The following is a 15318-nucleotide window of genomic DNA, read 5'->3' on the forward strand; positions in this document are numbered from 1 at the left end:
CAACATAGAATTAAAGTCTTTTAAGATGCATAATTTAAAATAAAATACTTTTACTTTTCTTGCCAATGTAATTACTTGTTTCTGCTACCACGTTGCCACAAGCTTGAGAATTAGTTTTTGACGAGCGAAGCAAATAGAATTTTATTATATTTCCTAAGGAAGTCTCCAGAATTCATCTACAGTAGAGCGATGGAATAATTTTGACGAATCTCTACAGAAAATGTTCGCAATTACTAAAAATTAAAATCAACACCATTTTAAAGTTCCAGTAGACTGAATACCGCACAACCCTTGAAATTTAATGGTAAAAAAAATTATGTTGGCAAAACCAACATGTTCCTTGTTTGTATTAATCAGTTTAACATTTCCGGTCAAGTAACTGTCAAATGAAGTGTCAAATAACCTTTTTCGACCATATTGTATTAAGTAAATTTACTTGTGTTGTGTAGAAAATGGTAAAACACATCGGAAGTAGTATACATTTCCGGACCAAGCCCACAGATATTAAAAAAAAATGTGCTCGTCATCCCTAGTTGTTAAAACATTAGAGATTTAATTAAATTTACTGTAAAAACATGAATTAAAAATATATTGAAAAATGAAAAATCGATTCTATGAATTTCGCTCATCTCAAATTTCGTAAATTTGAAAAGTCAAGTATTGCCTAATAGATTTCTTCAGGTTAGGGGAACGTAAACATGCAGAGTGGAAATACTTTGAGTAGAATACCCTAGTGAAATATCACAGTATAGACGTAAAACCTTCCGGATCGTGTCGTAGTAATATTAGCACATTAAAGTACGTATTTAATCTAAAATATGTATATTGTTACGAAATAAACCCATAAGCGACCTCGGTACGACGTACATGGGTTTTCGAGTATGTACAGCGATGAGCGGTGATGACTCATCATCGGTGACGGCCGTGTTCCAATGGCGAAAAGCCTGGAAGCGGAAGTAGAATCGGAATTATTCTGTTCATAATTGTTGTATAGTTAGTTGTATAAATTAGGATTACTGAGAAATAACTTGTCCAGTTTTACCCGCGCCGATTTAAAATGCCCGCAAAACGTAACAATATTTTAGAACCCAAATGATACGCTAACGCTTGAAGAATTATAGCGGGACTAGAAATGAAACATCGTGACACTGAAGTAACAACGAAGTAAAATATTCAGTTTAGTTCAAAACATCCTCATGAACAAGAAAATTTCAAAGTAATGATAGAACGATTCATTCTGATACAAGTCAATTCTTCCCTGTGCTATTTTCGCTCTCGTTGAGTGAAAAAAAAGGAAAGTGGTGAGGGGAGTCGCAGATAGGCTACGACACATAATTAATTAGTAAGTAAATTAGTTGACATTAATGAGGATACGAGAATAACAACATGTTTGAACTTGAAGCTTAAACAGAATCAAGATGTTGGCAAAGATTCTTTTTTCTTTATGCTAAGACTAAATTCAAACTGTAAAGCTTCATAATTTTACGGTTTATCTTCGACCGTTTAATATAAAAAAATGATTACAGAATGATCAAATAAAATAAATTACTTTCAAAACCTCTATTTTTATTTTGAACTAAATTACTGCAGCTGTAAAAAACACGTCAAAAAAAATTTTTTTTTGGAAATATGCATTAAAATATGTGAAACAAATAACAATCAACATTTACATTATGTGCATACTTAACAGTAAATAAAGTGACAATTTTGCAACATTCAGGTCATTTTAATTTCAGAAAAAAAATGTCCAAAAGCCAGCAACCTTACGCAACAAAATTACTGTTTTAACAGTTTAGACATGGTTTTGTGTTCGAATGTTTCGGTAGAGTTTGGCATGGTTTCACGGTCGGCCCGGCTGAAGGTTCTGGGTCGGGCTGGCACATCGTGGCACATTCGCTTTTTCTTGATAGACTGTACTTAAAATTTTTACAAAACAAATGTATCTATCAATGGAATGAACTTCAAACATCCATATCAAATCCAAGAAGGAAGGTTCACTCTAAGACAATTTTGAAGCTTTTAAAAGCGTCATCAGTGATGTAAAAATAGTCAAAGCCTTATTCGTATAGTTTTTTAACCTTCAGAGCAAAGAATGTCAATTTGTCAATGGAATGGAACTGGAAATAGTGAAATTATTAATAAACATTTTCGGTAGTGGAAATACATAACGACAAAACTAACAATTAAAGTTTTTTTTCATCACCGTCTTGGTTGGTATTGAAATTAAAACCGCGGCATTTTTAACAACATAAAAATATACATAAACGGGGTCTTTCCGTGGACTCCAGTAATGTAAAATTCACTATGGTTAGAAAAGACTCCGATTCATTTTCAATCCACTGACGAATGTAACTACCATAGCACCACACTTTAAGCATCCTGTATAAAAAAAAAACATATATTTTACGACGACTTGCATCGCCTCAAATTAAACGTTACATACATTTTTTTGCGTTTTCAAATTATAAATTACGAGCATGAACATTTTCAGTCATTAGTTATATAATCTTCATGTTGGCACACCTGACCCTAATTCCCCGTTCCACTTTACGACAACTTCCCCTACCATCTCCTGCGCACGTTCGTTCTGAATCCCACTCTTCACCTTACCAGATCCCAGTTACCATCGTCAAAATTAGAAATTTTTCACTTTTCTCAAAATTGTGAAAATAATAGTATTATTAATAATAATGATAATAATAAGTCGGCGTTCCGTTGACCCTACAACGTGCGAACCGTTAGTGCAACAACCCAGATGTCGCTTTCCGCGCCCATCTCGCGCACTCGCCGACCTTGACCTTGTGCTTGCCTAAGCACACTTAGCAAAAGCTGTCCGTTTCCGCTTTCGCCAACTGCGATTTCTGTGTCAATATGGCAATAGTAATAATAGTGACGTAATTGGCAATAACCTAGAAACTGGCGGCGTTCAATCGATTTTACATAATCAGGTTTTTGTTTTTGAGCAAATTAAGAGGCGAGCGGTGGATTAAAAGCCCTATAACGTCATCATTTATTCATTTCATCGAAAACGATTCGACGACACGAGGCGCATTAAAAATTCGAAAATTATTATTTAACGACTTAAGCACTTGGGAGTTTAAGTGGCGGTAAATACTTTTTGATAGCTTCGAATGCACTTCTGTATTTTTGTTTTTGATTAGGGGTGAGGGCGAGGTACGGCTTCGTTCAAGTTTTTACATTAGGGGTAATTGTGGTGACGGACGGGGAATGTGTTAATAGGGTTGTTCACTTATTGTTTTATAATAGTGATTGTCGAATTTTCGGAAAGAAAAAGAAAGTTTTAAGTGGACACTTGGTGCAATGTTGGGACTTGTTGCATCATCTAAGTACAAAATCTGCGAATGGTGGTTAATTGGGTGTTTATGGTGACTGTTATACTTTCTGCAATTGTTTTGACATTAATTATAATAAATTACGCATTTGGTATCTGTTTGTTGCCTAGGGAGATAATATCATCCTTGGTAATGGAATTTTTACAAAAAAAAACTGTTTCTCCAACCTCATTACTATCGAATAAATACTATATTTTAAAAATATTTTGTAAAAACAGTGGATTTTAATTTATTTGGATTAGTGTAACAAACGTAAAAAATAATCTAACGTTAGTTAGACATAGCTTCCCTTATCTCTGATGTTCAACCAATACGTGTTCCATTTACTAATTTTTGAAACTTTTGTGTGTTTGTCAAAAATGTGCTTCGAGATACAATGTTGTATTTTTATTTTTCTATTATTTTAGAAGATCCATTCAATCTAACCGACAGTGTTATACTGTGAATAGTAAAAGTAATATTATGTTAATTAAAAAAACTGGTTTGACAGATTCTAAAAGAAATTGTAAAATTTATTACTTCCTGAGCGTAAGCTAAGAAAGTATTGTAAACGAGTCCATCGGCCGACTCCTTACTTTTTTTGCGATAACTCCTACAAGTATCATTAAAAATTTGAAGCATTATTATTAACAAACAAAGTACCATGTTACGCTATAGGGTAAATGTGTACAAGAGTACGCACTTAGTGTAAAAATGTCAATAACTTTTTAATTTTTTTGGATAGACAAATTTTATGATATGGGTTCGTTATATATACATGTTTAGAGATCAGATATATTTAATTGTACGTCTCAAGACCGCTATATTTTAAGAGTAATTTCAATTTTTGTCAAGATGTGTAAATGCGCACTCTTATTAGACAGTTCATTGCACAAGAGTGCGCATTTGAATGCTTATGAGTGCGCATTACATTTTATAAAAAAATATTTGTTTCTAAGGTGAAAATAAATGGGAATAAGTGACTACAGACTACACATAAAACGGGAGACCTATTTCTTCGTACTCTAGGGGCCTTGAAAAGTCGAGAAAACGTAAAAATAGAGAGTCGGTCGACGGTCTCGATTACAACACGCTCGGGAAGTAAAAATTAAAAAAAAATCACCATAACCACCACCACACAACTTGAGAAGCAGTACAAAGTAGTATAGTTAAATAATTCATTATCGTATGATATGTATCTCCAAGACTATTAGACTACGTATTGCAAGCAATGCGCACTCTTATACAATACCTCGCTGCGCACTCTTGTACATTTGTACATAACCTAATGTTTTCAAAGTTAAAAGCTTTTGATGGATAGAAAGTATAAAAGTGTTAGTGTATAACGAGAACTTAAAAGTTACAACTAATGAAAATTATTACTGTAAAATAAAAGAACTGGTACGTACCTTACAAAAAACTAAAACTATGAGCGGTAAAAATTACATCCACACAACGTGTGAACATAAAATCGTCAGTACGACCAAACTATAAACTATATTCAGGTCACTTTTGCACCTTTATCTCAGGTTTAGCATTAAATTCTGATTGGTATAACTTCATCTTACCCAGATGGCACTAATAAGCAGAAATCATGAGTGCATACTCTTATACATATTCGCACTCTTGTACACATTTACCCTAAATTTGAAGCGAGGAGACGAATTTTGATTTTTTTGACAAAAACCTGCATATGTATAAAGTAAAAATAAAGGCTGAAACAATTAATGCAGTTACAAAAGCATGTTCTTCACTACATTTAAAATAAAATTTACTTAGCAAAATTTTGAGATGGCGCAGTAAAACCAAAAAAAAAAAAAAAAACAATAGGGTGTACAGCGAAAATATCGCAACATATTCTATTGAAGAATATAATGCAGGTATTTCCTAAACCATGAAGCTTTAGTGTTAGTGAAGCATTTGATTTACAGACTCACTATACCAGCGACATTGACTGTGAACTGTACGCTGTAAGCATTGATTCCACTAGTGTAGTAACATTATGTAGCTAATCAAATGGTAATTTCAATGAAGGATTACATACATTATTTTTGTTACTGCCTAATGTTGACTTGGTTTGTTATAGATAATAAGGATTCCCTACTAAACAAAAATGAAAATTATTCACTACAATTTAAAGTAAATGTATAAAAAATATATTTTCGGTGGGTAAAAGCGTCTTAATTAATAATAATCGTATAATATCGAAATGTTAAAGATTGTTTAATCGAAAATTACAACACATGGAAAAACATTTAAACTTCGGTACTTTATGAAATGGAAAATATTGATTACAATCATATACTTACATTTAAAAAATATCACAGTAAGTGTCATTCCTGGTAGATATAGAAGTGAAATCATAAATTCCAAAAAAGAATACTACGAAAATTACTTAGAGCGCACCCAACTTAACATGAAAGCTTTTTGGAACTAATAAAAACAGTACAAATTTTGACACAAATAATTATTTTGCTTAATTTGCTAACAAGATTTTAAACAGTATTCTGCTTAAAATGACCTTAATTGAATTTTCATTTTAAATAATAATCCTACACCTTATGATCGAAAAAAAGATCATGAAATTTATTTTTAAAATAATGATGTTGGCATTGCAGCTATTTGACACTTTATTTGACAGTTATTTGACCATAACTGTCAAACTTAACACGGAACGGTTGGTGTTGCCAACATAATTATTTTAAAAATAAATTTCTTGGCCTTCTATAGGATTTTCTTTTCGAGCATATGGTTTTGCTGGATAACGAATCTTAACCCTTTGATTTCTCAGAAATAAGTTGTGTGATTGTAAGGTAATTGTAAGACACTTAATAACAAAAATTAAAAAAATAACACTAAAGATGCCAATGATATAATATATACTTGGTACTTTCTTCAAACATATTTTACACATAATATTAATGTTTTTTTGACCAAGTTAATAAAAAATGAACACAACCAAAGGTATATTTTTAAAATATTCCAAACTTTCAAAAGTTCTTCCAACACATAGAAATTGATTTAAGGTTATTTAGACAGAACTTCCTTCACCCCCGAAGTACAGGCGGACAAATACAGCTTCTTCAAAAACTTATAAAATTTAATTCATATTCGGAATTCTAAGTATATTTTTTTTTTAGTTAAAGCACAGTTAAAAAACATGCTATGCTTATATTTCAAGTACCTACGTTTTTCTATTGTACAATTTTTTAATGACATCAACATTTTAACAAGTCACAGAGGTGAAGTGTAATACTAAATATAACAGTACTGTGTTCTCAAAGTTTTGGGAAAATGAGGTAAATCGTTGTTGATTTAATCAATCAAAAATTTAGAAATGACGGAGATCGAACTTTGGCTCCTTCATATAGCGAGTGGTCCGTCGCACGCCACAGACTTGTTTCATATGATGTAGGTATCTAAAGAACAGATTTGCTATTAAAACGATTAATAAAAATTATGTAAAATAATAACTAATAATAATGGTGGATTCATAAATCACAAGTGCAAGAGTACGTTATTTGTTAAATTTAAATAGCATTTACCATGCAAAATAACGTCATCAAATTGTTGGTGGGGGATGATCAGACAAATTTTGGTTAGGGCTCTACCATCTACACGATATTCCTAAAATAAACAGATATATGTATATAAAATTCCAAAAGAATGAGTAGTTTCGGAGAATATATAATAATAACATATCGACACAGACGACAGACGGACGGAAACGGAAGATCCATTTTTTCATACATGAAACGCAGAGAAAATATGAAAGTAGCCAGCCACTTGGCATTGAAACCTATCCCAGTAATCCCGACTTTAAAAAATTATCTTCAAACGATTGATTCATTATGTTAAAATTTCTTTTTTCGATTGTGCATTTTTGATTTAAGAAAGGTAAATCCACAATGGACAAAATAGACAGGGAAATATTTTCTGGGATCTCGCTGAAGTATTTTTTGTCCTTTAGTATACTAGAGAAATTGCAATATTATGGTTTAACTAAAACAGCAAAAGAACTGCTCTGCAATGGTCATTCCTTTTCAAAAGTTAAAAGGGTGTGGTGTTCTACAGGGTTTAGTGTTCGAATCATTCATTTTTTGTTTTTATATCAATGATCTTTCCTTTTACGTTAATAATAAAACATTTTTTTTCAGAGGAATAAAATATTTGCAGCTAAATGTTATCAGCAATATAGAAGAAAAATTTCGGAGTGTTAAGTATAAATATTACATCAATTGCTTATTTTGGAGGTCCATGTTCTAAGCTTATCGTCCATATCATACAAAATCATTTATCTTCTCCGCCAATTGCGGGATTAAGTGTCTGAGGGAGTGTTGTTAACAGCTTATCATTTACTGTTCACACAACGGCATCATATGCTATACTTATTTGGGTACACAACTCCCATACAAGAGAATATTACATAACAAATGCGTGTCTATATACTTCCAGTTTCAATTAAAGAGACGATACCAAGCAAATGTTCATTAATTAAAAAATCATTGTAATTCTATGGACGTAAGTACATCTAAGCTGATTAGTTCACAAAAGGAAATGTTAACCAACATAACTCGGTCATGATCAGAATAAAAAATACTTTAAACCAGCCTTACTTATGTAGAAAAAGAAATTCACTAATAAATAGGAAAAATAGGTATTGCTTTATCTTCAGTACAGAACAATTTAAATCATTGCTGATGGAAAATACTGGTGGTTACTTTTATATATAATTTATATCATAATTAATCGGTTCCTTTCTGAAGCGCCAAATGAAAAATGGTTAGTACGAAAATCTCTTACTAATATAAATTAACGTAAAATCAAGAGATTTATGTATTAAGTAAAAATTTTAGACATTTATACACCAACTAGCACTGACAGCGACACAAAGCTGTTTTTTTGAATTTGGTTCAAAGTTGGCAACCTCGAATTATCTTGCAACAGGTGGTGCGCTAGGTAGTACCCTCTGAGGAAAAAATAAACGTGACGTGTAAACACCTCAACCAAGCGTAGTCGATCACTCTACTTTGACATTGTTCTAAAGTTAGCAAGAGCTAAAAAAATTGAAATACCACCGACTGAGAGCAAGTTTATTTCAGCTGGGATTTATGGCACCTGGCCACGCATGTGTCTATCAAATGACAAGGTCGTTATTTCTAATGTTATATTGTTAAAAGTACTGTCTACTGTGATAGCTAATCACAATAAACACGAGTATTCTATGGACAATTAATAGAACTAAATTTCTGCCGATGATCTATGGTTGTTTTCTAACTGGGTAATTGTTTTGGTAACTTTTGTGGTGTTAATACCGTTACTATTAACGTATATCCTTTCACTATACATATATAGGTAGATTATTTACAATTACTTAAATGGCAGGCAAAACTGGTGCCCGTCATAATTTTATTTATTTCATGAGTGTTTGATTCAATGTAAACAAGCTTACTGACATGGTATTTATAAATTTTAATATTCAGTTTGCGGTTGGCTGTGTGCGAGCATCTCGCAAAATATTTACGATTTTTTTTCCGTTGAAGGCAAACGCCGAAACAATTTAACTCTTTCTTTTAGTAGAAAGAGTTTCTTCTAAGATCATTTAATTATTTTTGATTGAATTATTTCGGTTCTGAGTGAATTTCTTTAGAAGTGTCTTTCTTATCGCAACTTAGTTGCATGCTAAGAATTACTGACACATTTTAAGGACAAAGAAGTCTGAAACTTGGTAAAAGGGAAGAAGTTTATTACAGGAAAATGAATTACAAAATTTTTCGTTTTAGAACTGCTGTTACTTAGTTGCTCGAGAACACTTCGTCGCCTTTTAGCTTTATTTAATCTCCCCCAAAAACACATTACTAAATTAGTTTTCAACTTTCGCATCACACAGCATCAGTCAAGATCAAAATCCTCAAAAATGTGTTTTTAATGGGCAACTCTAGTATTTGGTCCAATAACAAATCAATTGCGGCCCTCGTGGAGCAGTGAGAGCTAGTGTTTGCTAGACTCACTCCATCCAGAGCGGTGTGGGTTCGAATCCCACGAAAGCGCTGGATTTAGGTTTAGGTTATTAAGCACATGCAAAAACTTGGTCAAATGTTCATTATTTTTTTAACAAGAATTGTCTGTACCTTAGGAACTTATTTTTCTTCTAAAACTAGTATAGGTCAACTAATTTTCCATCATTCCTCTGGATGGCATCCAGATGCAACAAGTGCACAATGCACTTTCTGTTCGGTTGTGTAGTTATCACTTTTAAACAGCTCAAAGTTTAAGGAAAATAAAAAGGCTAATAATATAAATTTGCGTTTTATTGAACCGTAGTCTTGCACATGAGCGTAGGAGCGAACGGTTTAAATATTGATTGGTAAGGCTTTAAAAAGTATTGAAAAACTTAAATTATCAGTAATTAGTAATTACGTTATAAAATTCTCGCTCATAAATCTCTAACATTTAATTCCTATTGTATTTGTCACCTTGAACAAGGATACGATAGACGAAAAAATATCTGGATATTACTTCATCGCAACTTTAAAGCTAAGCGGTAAACAGGAAATTCCAAATTTTTAGCTCGAGTACTAAAATTTAAAAAAATTAAAAATCCAATTTGTGTCACGTTATACTCATAACTTTGTCTCTCATCGTATTTGCATCTCATCATTCTTGGTGCAGAACTCCTACTGTTGATAATAGTTTACACCATTCCATGTGGAATTTTAACAATTCAAAGATTCAAAAAAATTACATTAGAGTTATTTTTGCCATCTGTGTTGCTAAATTTTACGCATAGATAAATAAACAAAAGTATAGGTTATGATGATAAAACTGAGCCTTACTGAATAGAGTCTAGAGTACATTAGAGTGTTTAAAAAAAAAAACAAAAGCCTGCAATAGTGAAATAGCCATCTCAGTTTGTTCGTATGAAACATCCTGTATTTTATTATGGTGTCTTACTTTATTTTTTATTGTAACAGCATACCAAATTATCAAAAATAAAAATAATTGTAATAAAATTATTAAAAAACTGTTTCGTATCCTGAAACAGATCATCGGCGCGGAATTCCAGTAATTTGGTGTTTATTCTGAAATTGAAGTGTACATTCTGGAGGAGTGCCGCCGATACGTGATAATAATCACTTTATCGTCATATCTGTTTCCTGCTGACTGTGGGTGTAAGTGCAGCCACTTTAAATTTTTTTATCAAAAAGTCGGCTCCGTACTTAATTTAAATAATATTTACTTGTATTTTTTTGGCAAACAAACAGATAAAAGGTGTGCAGCTAAAGCTTTTTTCATGGTCAATAAACATCATTGTAAAAAATTTATGATATTATCGAGACTATGTTTTAGAAAAGTAGATCTAATCTTGAAAGTTGCAGCGATAAATCAAAACGAACGACGGCTGGCGAAGGTGATTTTATAAATTATTGTTTTATTTGACAATAATTCAAGAGAAAATATTATTTTTAACCAAATCTGTTAAATAATGGGAAATCAAGTGGAAACGGAAACAGAGATAAACTATTTTGAAATGAAACGAATTACTCCAGGTAGAACTCGTGGTTGATATTTTGGAATGTTTTGCGGGAAATAGCCACTTACGAATTTCGAGAATTTTTTATGAAACGAGGAAACGATTGGTTAATACATAATAACTTCATTCCAAAAAATATCAAAACAGTTAGGCACGTGTGTCCTTATTGATAAAAAATTAGAAAAGCAATACAAAATCTAAAGTTGAAGTTTTTAAATACTGAAAAACATTCGGTGCATTCGCTGTACCCATTAAAATCTGGAAAGCACTCGATCAACATTCATCATATTTTGGCAAAAACATTTCTTCGATAAAAAAAACACTAGGAATCCCAAATACAAGACCATTCAGATTTTTTCATATATAGAAAAAGGACGTCAGAATACACTAAGATTCTTGAAAACTCTTTCAGAAACGAAATAAAACGTCTGGAGTCTCGAAAAATTTTTTAAAGTTTAAAAAAAAATTGGTTCCACGATTTTTATTTTTTGATGCAGGTTCCACCAAAGATTATTCTTGATAAACAATTTTCAACATACTTTCATTTTTATACAAAAAATTCACAACTTCACCATTTTCAAAGATGGAGGTCTAGAATTTAAACTGCTTAAAGTTAAATATGTTGTAGTGCACAGCCGACGAGATTTAGTTAAGAATTGACAAATATCACGGAAAAATATTATTTTTTATTCGAGACGGTGGAAGAGCCTTGAATTTTAAACAAAATCCACACAAGTATTTACTTTACTTCTTAAAAATTTTATTTGTCACTTTTGTTGACACCAGGATTAGAAGATGCGGAATTACTACCAAGAGTGCAAAATATTTTTCTTTTTCCGTAATGATGACGTTCATTCGTTAAATGCGAAATCAAGATGTAACTGGAAATATTGCACCGAAATTAAATAACTGGTTGAAATAAGTAATTTACTTTTTGTTTTATTTTCATTACAATGACTTAACCTCTTGTTTACAGTGTGCATAATATACGCATTATAAAATGTATTGTCATTAATTTAGTCTTGTTTCTACTCAAATGACGTAATTATAATAAACACTAACAAAAAATTGGGACGAGATTTGCATAACAATCTATTATTTTAATAACCAAATATTAATTACTGAGACAATAAATAACAGAAAATATTTCTGTAATGAGAATCTTCTCATGATCCTATTCACAATCTCAGAATTCACTAAAAGCAAATAACCTTGGTTTCGAATCGATTTTGCCACAAATTGTTCATGTTAAATGATGGTTTGGAGCATAGTTTGTGAAAACTCGACTATTTGATTAATTCCATACTAACACTTTTATTGAGTAATAACCAAATAGAAGATGTATATATTTTTTAAGGTTATGTAAGCTTTATTTAATTCAAAAATCGAAAGTGGATTATTCAAACAATCTGACCACTGCACATCTGTTCGTGCTAAATTTACATATTTTAAGTGCATTTCAAACAAAACAGTTTTACTGCTGAAATTTACTTTCAACGATCACAACACTGACCGTTTTAGTGTAAATGTAAATGCATTGCATTATACCACTCAGCGAATTCAAATCAACGTGTAATTAATTGCTTAAGTGATTTATATCGTTTACTGAATACATCGCTTACTCTAGTTAAAAGAGTGAAAAAATTAATTAATTTTTGCCGGAGATTTGCGCTTGTTATTAATGGGTGTTATGGCTATGACTAATCATATTGTCTGTATAATTATAGAAAATGACCATTTACGCCTGGATGTAGGTTAATTTCCTAAGTGAAATACCTGTGCCGTAATTACATAGTTTTTTTTATTAAAATATAATGGAAATAATATCTCTTCCAGTATATCTTTAGCATAAACTTTCGATATGGAAATTTTAACAGGTTTTCACGTTTTAAGGTTTCTTGACTTGTGGCAAAATGTCATCTTTCTAGAGTGCTGATAACATGTGAGTCATAAACAAATCGATGGTCTACAACAACTGGTTGGGTTTGCAAATGTCGACGTAGATGTTAACGTATAAACAATTTGTTTGTTATTAATTTGTGTAACGATTAACCTTCCTCAGTCCGTTGTAACTAGAACGCGTGGATCAATTTTGTGCATATAAACCCGCGCTCTAACTAATTTATCATAGATATTTGACAAAAATCTTTGTAAAAGATAAGTGTTGTGATAAGTGCGCATAATTTGCTGCTTGTTTTTTTTTTCTACAAGGCATTAACCAATCACTTACGAAAATGATGTTTATCAATTTAAGCCAAGCACACTTTTGATGTAATTTGTGTCAAAGAGGCATGTAATGTGCAACTGTTTTATCTATCGTTGCAGGTTGAATGAGTACTGTACACAGAGATCGTGACAGAGAAAAAGTATAAACATGAAATTGTGTAAACTTCGCTTTCTAAATAAAAAAGTTTTATTTATCAATGTGCAACGCAAGCGAGACTAACACATTATTGCCTCCATTATTGTCACTATTGTACTAATTAATCAGTTTTAAAAACTCGTTGAAATTGATTGTCATTTATATATGTTGTACAGTTGTCCATAACACTTAATCCACGTTAAGTCGGTACTTATCTAAAAAATCAAGTATAATTTTGACATTGACTAATGAAAAATAAAGTACTAGAGGATAAAGCAGATTTAAAAGTCTTGTGTGTTTTTTGGCTAACTTACATGGTTTTTAAAGATTAAATAACGGTCGCTGTTTTATGGGAGTATTTATCGAGTGGTAACATCTACATAAATTCGTTTAGTGATGACACGGTTATTACGGTAATAAATAATTTTTTGCACACACTATAATTATAGCACTTTCTTGTACACTTGATAAAATCGCAGCCACGTGACAGTAGAAACCCGTGATGAGTTTAATTCTCGCCTTAATGCTTGCTAGTTACATACATTTGCTGTATTGTAGATATTAAGTTGTCTGTATTATTATACATATATACTTATTTAGATAACTGAAAGATACCACACTCCGTGTAGTTAAAAAAAATGCTAGTTGCTTGATTAATTAAGAAAGATACAAATGTTGATAAAACATGTGATGTAGGTATAGTGGAAGAAATAGATTTGAAGGATATAGTCTTCACTAAGAATAACGAAATTTTTTGAAGAAAAAATCACTTTTAGCAAACGACACTAAACGTGTAGAATGTGGCATTTAGGAGTTTTACACAAAAAGTATATAAATGGAAAATAACGCATTTTTACAAAATATTTAGATTAAAGAAAACACATTTATTTCTCTACTCTTAAATTATTTGCGCATTGGAATTCTTTCTGTGTTAAAAGAAATAAACTAATATACACCTATGTTTTTCAAGATAATTTGTTATTGTTTGTAATAAATTGGAATTAGAAATTTTATATGTTTGAACCTAGCCTATTTATTCAAAGCTAGCTTTATTAAAAAACAATAATAATAATAATTAAAAAATATATATTTTAACAAATTCGAGAATAAATCAAAGAAATTCCTTCCCTAAAGAAAACTACCAACAAATCTGCTGAGATAGGTAATAAAATACAGTAGTTCTATTGAGATAAATGAATAAAATTAAATATTGTGAAACAAAATAAATATGTAAAATTTATAGTCCTCTACCCTTACTACCGATTATTTATTTCTTGAGTGATGATAACACTAAACCACTGTAATTACGTATTCTCATATATGTATATATTATATGTACAACAGGACTATAGAAAATTCTCGATTATACGAGACGTGTGTCTCAAGGCAACACGTCGAGTTTCGAGGATTTTCTATTGTCGAGTTGTATATAGAGTACACCAGGAATTCTCCTCATATCCTTCCATTGATTGTCATATCCGTCTGATTTTTCTAGTTAGTTCTTCTAGTTGAGTATCCTTATTAGTGTTTACCGAAATCTAAATATTTACCTTGTTTTATTCCCTTTATTTATTTCCCCTTTTCATATCTATTTCACTTTCTCTTTACTCACAAAACAACTACGGTTATTTTACAACATTATCAGCGCATTTTTTCCATACACTTATTAAACAACAAGACAATAGAAAATTCTCGATTATAGGAGACGTGTGTCTCAAGGCAACACGTCGAGTTTTGAGGATTTTCTATTGTCGAGTTGTATACAGATAGACTATACCATGAATTTAAAAAAAATCCTTTCGTTCTTTTATAAATGGCTAATGCTACGGTTTCTATAAATTATTATAAGGTGGAAGTAAAACATGAACACGTGCCCCCTCTCAGTTTTGGGCCTTATTAAATGTCCAAGGTCGCACGACAAATACCACACGCATCTGTATAACTGGTTGCCTAAATGCTTCATATCTTTTTAAAAAAATAAAACTAATTCATTATAATAAAAAGAAACAAATTTTATTGCGGTACATATCCCAGTAAATGTTGAAAATATTCACCATTTTGTTCAAGGCACATGTTCACTCTCTTTTTAA

This window comes from Zophobas morio, unplaced genomic scaffold (genome assembly GCF_036711695.1).
Source record: "Zophobas morio isolate AGI-343-1 ecotype UQ-CSIRO unplaced genomic scaffold, CSIRO_AGI_Zmor_V1 ptg000023l, whole genome shotgun sequence".
In the NCBI taxonomy this organism is placed as follows: Eukaryota; Metazoa; Arthropoda; class Insecta; order Coleoptera; family Tenebrionidae; genus Zophobas; species Zophobas morio.